Here is a 7841-nt window from a genome sequence, read left to right as displayed (position 1 = left end):
CATCATTGCATTGACAGGCTAATCAGCCAAACCTGTTTTTTTTTCTGCCGTTGTTGCTAGTGGACTGCATTACTTTAGGAAAAATTAGTGATTTACACATTATTTAATCTTATATTTTGTAATATTCTATGTTCTGCCTCTTCTGAAAAAAAGCCACGGATCTTTGCACAGTAACAAAAAAAAAGATATATTACAAGATCTTCCACTGGATGGCAGTAAGTAAAATCAGCGCATGTGTTTGAGACACCGCAGACCTTGTCCTGTAAGGCCACTGCGACCTTTAGTTCTTGGAACTGAAGTTGTGGAACGTCTAATGACTGCAATCAAAACTACTCAAATCTGAAGTATGAACAACAACACGAGCTGCCTGAGAAACAGCCGACGTTGCCAGCGGTGTTAAAGGCTGCGCTCCTCGACTGCGCAATAAATATGAAATCTTTGACCTGTGCTTTTGTGCGGCGGTGGCAAATTTAGCTACATTGGGCTTCTCTTAAATGGAGCGGGGAAAAATAACTGGAATACAATGAGGGAAAAGAAGTTTGTCAGACTTCATTAAGTATCAAGGGAACATCGCTGGAACTGGCAACGCAAAGCGCACCGGGCCCGTGTGCCATTAATCACGTCTGACAAGGAACTGGAGCAGGGGGCGTAGGGAGGGAGCGCAGTACGCGGGTGCCGCTGCCAGCGGCTCTGTTTATGATTACTGCGAGGGGTCCTGACTAAGCTAGCAGCCCGAAGAGGAGCGGAGCAGAAACCCAAGATCAGGAAAAAGTCAAAGCCAAGGAGCTCTCATCCAGCATTACTCCTCCTCCCTTTCAAAATGACACAGCCACCAATATGATTAGACCAGAGCGCAGACTATCCTCCAAACAATTACTAAGCAGTTGAAAAATTGAATGGCGTAGAAAAACGGTGAGATATTGCCTTTCAAAGCAAAGTCATCAGTATATTAAGGTTCGCTCTACTTTAATTTGCCATTGTGCAGGCTTGTATCAAGGGGAGGGGGAGAGATAGATGGGAAAAAAAAGCCTGCTGACTGCAGATTCATCTGCACTCTCCGTTTTTGTAAGCTCTAGCAGCAAGACCATGTCTTTCCTCCTTTCCTTGGTCTGCCACCCCAGATGCAGAAAATAAATGGGAGTGAGAGGGTTGCAAAATATGGGCCCTGATTCAGTAAGGATGGTAAGGATGGTAAAAAAATATTGATTTAGATAGCACAACGCTTGAATGTGTCCCAGTAACCACAGCATTTTTGTGCCAGTGAATACAATGTGTTATGGACGTTGTGTTTTCAAGCTCGTAATTGCTACTTATTTATCAGTTGTGACTTTCTCTTATTTGCTATGTATCTCATAACTGCAACAAGGGGGTCTCCAAAGAGGCTGGAAAAACTGTAGTCCAAGCTACTCTGCACTAATGAAAACCAAATGTTTCCATGTTTGTTTAGCTTTCAGTATTATACTTTTATTATACTAACTGCACAGAATTAGGGTTAGATAGATAGGTTAGGTTAGAAGTGTTCGCCATGTAATGAGTTTCTTAGCAAAGAGTTTCTTCAAGTGAAGGCTCTTTGATTTATTTGATTGGACATGTCATGATACAATTACAGTTTACTTGTGTGGTAGGCACAGCAGGTTAAAGACCGCTCTTGCATGACACTGAAGTATTAGCATTGAACAGTTTGAAAAGGATATTCTTGCTCACCAGACTAGTTATGCTAGCAGCAAGACCATGTCTTTCCTCCTTTCCTTGGTCTGCCACCCCAGATGCAGAAAATAAATGGGAGTGAGAGAGGAGGAGAAAAGAGGGCCTGTGACTGGTGGAGATGGAGGCCTGTGTTAAGTGCTGTGCTTGAAAGCACGTCTGGCCTCATTAGATGTCAGTTGTAACAATACTGAACTGGCAGCAAGGACTGCTGTGAGTCTCACAACCATAAATCACGCTCTGACAGCTCACTGACAGGGCTGGGAACCGGCACACATGCAAACACTGACTTCTCTCTCTCAGCCGCACATTCTCCTTTCTCTGACGCACAACGTCTTTCTCTCCTGTTCTTTTCTTTCTTTCTTTCTTTCTTGCGCATAATCAGTGCACAAAACGAATGCTGTGGGCTCTCTCGCCACGAACCGCGCAGTGACATTTGGTGCTCTTTTTGTTTTGTTTCTCTTTCAATAAAAACATGGGATTTTTGACACGCATGCATGTTCTTAATGTGTGTGTGAGTCTGGAGCGACGGGCAGCTCCCGCCACTGTCTGCCCATGTCCATTAGGCTGACATGTGACGGTGTGTGTGTGACATCGTTGCTGAGGAAGGAAGCAAGAGAAACAAGGCCTGTGGGTCATTAATCACTACTCTCTCTGACACACAAACAGAGCTTGCTTCTAGGGCCTCACACACACACACACACACACACACAGCTGTTCTACTCTCAGCTCTTCAGGAACGTTGACTTCTCCACCCAGCCTTTCCATTCGTGCCCTCCATTAACTCCCTTTTGCCCGTCTGTTTTCTCTCTCTGAGCTTCTTCTTGTCATCATTCTCCCTCTCTGACATGTTTTATCTTCTCATGAACATATTGAGGGATATGTTCGTCTGGAGAGTTTGGGACCGCCTTTTAAATCTCCATTCCCTTTTCTAATTTTTCATGTCATCATTTATACTGATAGCTGGTAGTTTAGCATGCTTAGGTGCTTCTTGCCATCATCTGCTTATAGTTCTGACTAATAGAAGCTGTTTATTCTGAGTATTAGAAGCCAGATTAATGAATGTTGTCTAGTATGTTTGCGTGCGTGAGTGTGTTACAGGTCTGATCAGTCTGTTCAATGTCTTCCATAGGGCTGTACTGCTTAGTATGAAGATATACAAAAGTACAGTGTGTGTGTGTGTGTGTGTGTGTGTGTGTGTTTGTGGCATGTGTGATTCCAGGGAGGCACAGTGAGGGGTTTATGGGAACTGAGAACAGAACATTATCATGAAGGAAATGAGAGATGTACAGCTTCACATTATGTCATGTTAAGGGAGGTTCACAGCTGTTAGCCATTTTATTAATGTACAGGGAGTGGATATGAGAAAAGAGAGGTCATAAGGAGACCTGAAAACTGAAGCAAAATAATTACAAAAATAAAAACAGCAGCTGTTAGAAGTTGTTAAGTTTCCTGCTGCTCAAGATCTGTTTTGGGTATTTTTATACTGAAATAATTGGTGCTCTGTATTGAGTATATACATTTTCCTTGCATTAAAGTCAGTCGATGGATCACTGTTAAATGTAATCCTACAAATCTCAACATAAATATCAATTTTTTCATATGCTACATCGTAATGTTTTATGTCTAATTTCACTTGTATCATTTAAATATTTGGTTTTACTTTTTACAGTTTAATTTTTTTTGCATTTAGACAAATGCATTTTTTTGGGAACCTTTGAAACTTTTTACTGGAATCTTTGATGAATAAAAAGTTAAAAATAACAGCATATTCAAATTAGAAATCTTTTCTAACAATATGTCTTTACTACCACTTTTTATCAATTAAACACATATCAAGTAATAAAGCAGTGGTCAGTTGGATGTGGGAATAGTCTAAAGAAGTTCAACACTGGTAGGTTAGTGGCAAGCTAATTTTTTACCCAACATGTGGTTTGAAAAAAACTGTAACCATTGAGTCTAAAGAAGACCTCCCAGCACAGAGCAATAGCTCTGCGGTCCATACAAGAATTGTTAGCCTGTCTGCGTTCCTGATGAATAGCTTGCAGATCCATTGGTTTCCAATACTGTCAATGAGACAGTGGCTAATGAATGTGTGCTCTGTGTCATTATGCCACAGAAATCTTAACCAGTGAGTGTGTGTGTGTGTGTGTGTGTGTGCATGTTGTAACCGCCGCTCTTTAAGGTCAGCAAAGTGAAATAGTCAGGTATCAGCACTTTAGCTCCTGTTAGGAGGAAAATCAGTCATTTCTAAGGTCAGCTGTCTGACACAAGTTCAACACTGGTAGGTTAGTGGCAAGCTAATTTTTTACCCAACATGTGGTTTGAAAAAAACTGTAACCATTGAGTCTAAAGAAGACCTCCCAGCACAGAGCAATAGCTCTGCGGTCCATACAAGAATTGTTAGCCTGTCTGCGTTCCTGATGAATAGCTTGCAGATCCATTGGTTTCCAATACTGTCAATGAGACAGTGGCTAATGAATGTGTGCTCTGTGTCATTATGCCACAGAAATCTTAACCAGTGAGTGTGTGTGTGTGTGTGTGTGTGTGTGTGTGTGTGCATGTTGTAACCGCCGCTCTTTAAGGTCAGCAAAGTGAAATAGTCAGGTATCAGCACTTTAGCTCCTGTTAGGAGGAAAATCAGTCATTTCTAAGGTCAGCTGTCTGACACACACACACACACACACACACACACAATATCTCCCACAAACACTGTTAAGCTGTTCTATTTGATTTGACTACTTAAAAACAATGCCGAGATCCCTTTAGCGCTGACAGGATCTGCTTTCCTTCTTACTCTAATGACTGTTACTTCACTGCAAGTCTGTTGTATGCTATAATTACTACCACGGTTATTTATGCCATAAATCACATGCATGGTATTTGTTCAACCGCCGCAAGTTTGGCCAAAAACATCTAATGAGCATATTTGTGAGATGAAGCCATGCAGCGTTGTTGTTTAAACTCATTAAACCTCTAAAAAGTGGCAAAGATAAAACTGCTGTTGACTAGTAGGTGCTTTCTCTTGTCTCGCTCCCACTCTCTGCAACATCCTGTGACGTTCTATATCTCTGCCACACTACACGTCCTTCCACTACCTAACACCTACCCCCACCACCTACCAACCCACCCACTCATCTCACCTCGCGGTGGCCTCACGCACCAGCACTGCCATTAATCAGTGGCCAGGATCATGTCTGCCAGTTAGACTAAACAAGAGCATTTGTGAGGATTTGCTCTCCCTCATTAATCATCTTGACAGCTTGAAAAACACATTTCCCCTTTAATGACTGTATTTGGATAATCAGGTCTGTTTGCTTCCCTGCCAGCTTTTCTCTCTCTCTCTTGCGCGCTCTGTCCCTCTCCTGCCTTCGGTTTTTCCTCTCCCCAAAATGGCATTGAGAACAGCTGGGTTAGCTTACCACCAAGACAGAGAGGGCAAGGAGACCGAGTGGTTACCATCACCGCTGCTAAAAGGGAGGGAGGGTACGTTGAGTCAGTAAAAATAATCACATTGCTCTGGAAAACTTTTGCTCTTACTTAAGAAACCCCTGCCGCTTCTCATAACATTAACTTGGCTGTTCTGCGGTGCATGCTCGCTTCCACACACACACACGTACACACATTGACGGTCCATAAAATATCTGGTGACTTAGAGGCCTTGGGTAAAAGTTTTAGAGCTGCGTGGTATGTGCAGGCTTGTCACATTATGAAGAAAAATGGCAGGGTGTTGAAAAGAGTACTTTTATCTCTGTATATTTCATTAAACAAGAACTGACAGATTTCTATACCTTTCTGTGCCCTTAGGTTTTGAGTGTGGACTCGTATTTAACCTTTAATAGTAGTGCTATATATAGTGAATGGGAGAAAACAAGTATTTTACACCTTACTTTTAACACCGCCAAATTTCTTTCCGTCTGCCCGGCGTGTGTCAGAAGGCAGCTTAATACATGGTGTTTAATGGATTGGTTGACCTTTGGGTTTAACACATCGTTGTGTCATGCTCGCACCTAACATTGCCCGTTGGAAGTTTATAAATTATGTCATACAGTTCACTTAAAGCCGGACTGCACATGACAGCAGTATTTAAACATTAGGACAATGTTATGCCAAGCTTGAGGCTGAGGGCAGCAGGTAAAATAAACAATTACAAAGCTCTCCATATTCCACATGTCCTCATAGCGGTGTTCACAAATTACAATATGCTAGTAATTTTATTAAAGCACATTATTCTGGATTAATGTAGCTAGTTGTTTGAAATTATATGCTGATTATATATACTATTTATATATACTGACACTGAAGTGCACACAAAGCACAGAATGAACATAATGTCCAATCATGACCTGCAATGAATCAAAATAATTACATAATGAAACTGAAAACTTTCCCCAGCAGATGTCACTACATCATGCTGCAGAATTTATTACAGAGGTCCTTCAAAATATGACAATTTGAATTCTTAATAGTATGTGTTCCTAGTTATATTAGAGGCCAGATACATTTAAAAGATCCCATGAAATGGTTTGATGAAGGCAAGTTTTCCTGTGTTGATGTTTTCGTTGAAAACAGGAAGTTGGGCCACTGGGACATATCAAATGGAATATCTTTTTTTTTTTTTTTTACGTCACCGCCTTGAACTATGATTCGTGCTATTCTCATTCTAGAGAGCATTATTTATTGGATAAAAAAAAATTTTGGCACCTAAAAATTCAGCTTTGCCATCACAGGAATAAATTTAATACATTATCATATATATGTATTTTAAAATATATTAAAATAGAAAACTTTTATGAATATTAAATATTACTTTTACCATGTTTTTGATCAAATAAATGCAGCTATGGGCTCAATGCTAATAAACATAGACTAAAAGCACAAAAAACCCTCAGTTGAATACACTCTCTATCATATTATAGAGGAAGCATGAGGTAACTGAAACATTTTCCTATGCCGAGCAGGAAAAGGTCCTGTCACTCCAGGCATGACTCGGGATCAATCTTAACCCCTCCGTTCCGGTGCCAAGGCACAATTTTTCATGCGCACAACATTCGTGACATCGGTGCCGTGCTCCCCCAGTGCGTTTGCAAATGGAATCCAGCTGTAGCGGTGGAATGCATTATTAGTGGTTAGCCATAATTGCAACACACTCGTTTGCCTGCGTTGTCAGGCTGTCGTCACACATGCACACAGTTTCGCTAGACAAATGGGATGGCTAAGAGATCACTGGGTAGAGGTGCTCACCGCCACATTTTTTTATTTTTTTTGTTGCTGGCGTTTGGAGCGTTATTTTGTGATGCGGTTGATGTGATTAAGAGTCCCGTGGAAAGTCCTCAATGGATTTTTTTAGTCATGAAGCAGCAGCAGTCGTGTGATTGATTGCTTTATGAGCTTGAGGAGTGTGTGTGAGAAAGAGAGCGGTCTGGTCTGCATCACCGTGACAAACAGTCATCAGAGTACTCATGCGGTAATTAACAGAGTGTAATGTATATGGAAGTTTGCGAAGGGAGAGAGAGAGTCTACATTAGGCTAACATAATCAAAGAGACAACAAGAAAGTAACAGGAGAGAAGCCAGGGGAAAAAGAGGGTGTAGGTGAAGAGACAAGAGACAAGATCTAAACAGAGAGAGACAGCCCAAGAAAAAGAGTCGGGGAGGGAGGGGTGATCTAACGCTCTCCCTCTCTCATGCTTTTTCAGGTTGGGGCTGTCAGCCTCATGAGTTGCTGTGGACTTGGCGGCTAATTGAGGAGCAGCTCCACACCCTGTCGTCATTAATCACTGGGGCTGCCGGGCTGCCTGCCCGGGACACTGCTGTGATGGGCTGCAACTCTCTCTCTCTCTCACTCACAGTCTTTCTCTCTTTAGTAGTTGACTGGACACATTGGGAATGGGGGGGTCGCCCCCCCCACCTCCATTCTAAGCCCAGTGGGACAGCAGAGAAAGAGAGAAAGAGATCAATCAAACAGGTGTAGCCCTGCTGAGAAGACACTGGTCAGGGACTAAATTAACTCCACACCCCCACCCACACATCCATCCAGCTCCCCTCCCCTCCACAAGCAGGCGACAGAAACAGAGTGACTGCATATTGACTCAGCTGGAGCCCGGGAGACGAGGGAGAGAAAGATAAATGGCACGG

The 7841-nt window shown here is 42.2% G+C and overlaps 1 protein-coding gene and 1 long non-coding RNA gene across 2 annotated transcripts in view; one reads left to right on the top strand and one right to left on the bottom strand.

The window, feature by feature from the left end:
• The window catches only part of LOC107744446 (uncharacterized), a 65977-nt gene that overhangs the window by 3027 nt on the left and 55109 nt on the right, over nucleotides 1-7841 (top strand). The window lies entirely within an intron of this gene.
• znf703 (zinc finger protein 703) overlaps nucleotides 7610-7841 on the bottom strand; it is a 6178-nt gene continuing 5946 nt past the window's right edge. Inside the window, exon 3 of the transcript XR_001640476.1 lies at nucleotides 7610-7621. The gene's annotated coding sequence lies outside the window, so the exon portion shown is untranslated. The remainder of the gene's footprint in view (nucleotides 7622-7841) is intronic.

The sequence above is a fragment of the Sinocyclocheilus rhinocerous genome, unplaced genomic scaffold (assembly GCF_001515625.1).
Source record: "Sinocyclocheilus rhinocerous isolate Xijiao unplaced genomic scaffold, SAMN03320098_v1.1 scaffold196, whole genome shotgun sequence".
Taxonomy (NCBI): Eukaryota; Metazoa; Chordata; class Actinopteri; order Cypriniformes; family Cyprinidae; genus Sinocyclocheilus; species Sinocyclocheilus rhinocerous.
The sequence above is the reverse complement of the archived record's forward strand: the minus strand, read 5'-3'. Positions and strand labels throughout refer to the sequence as shown.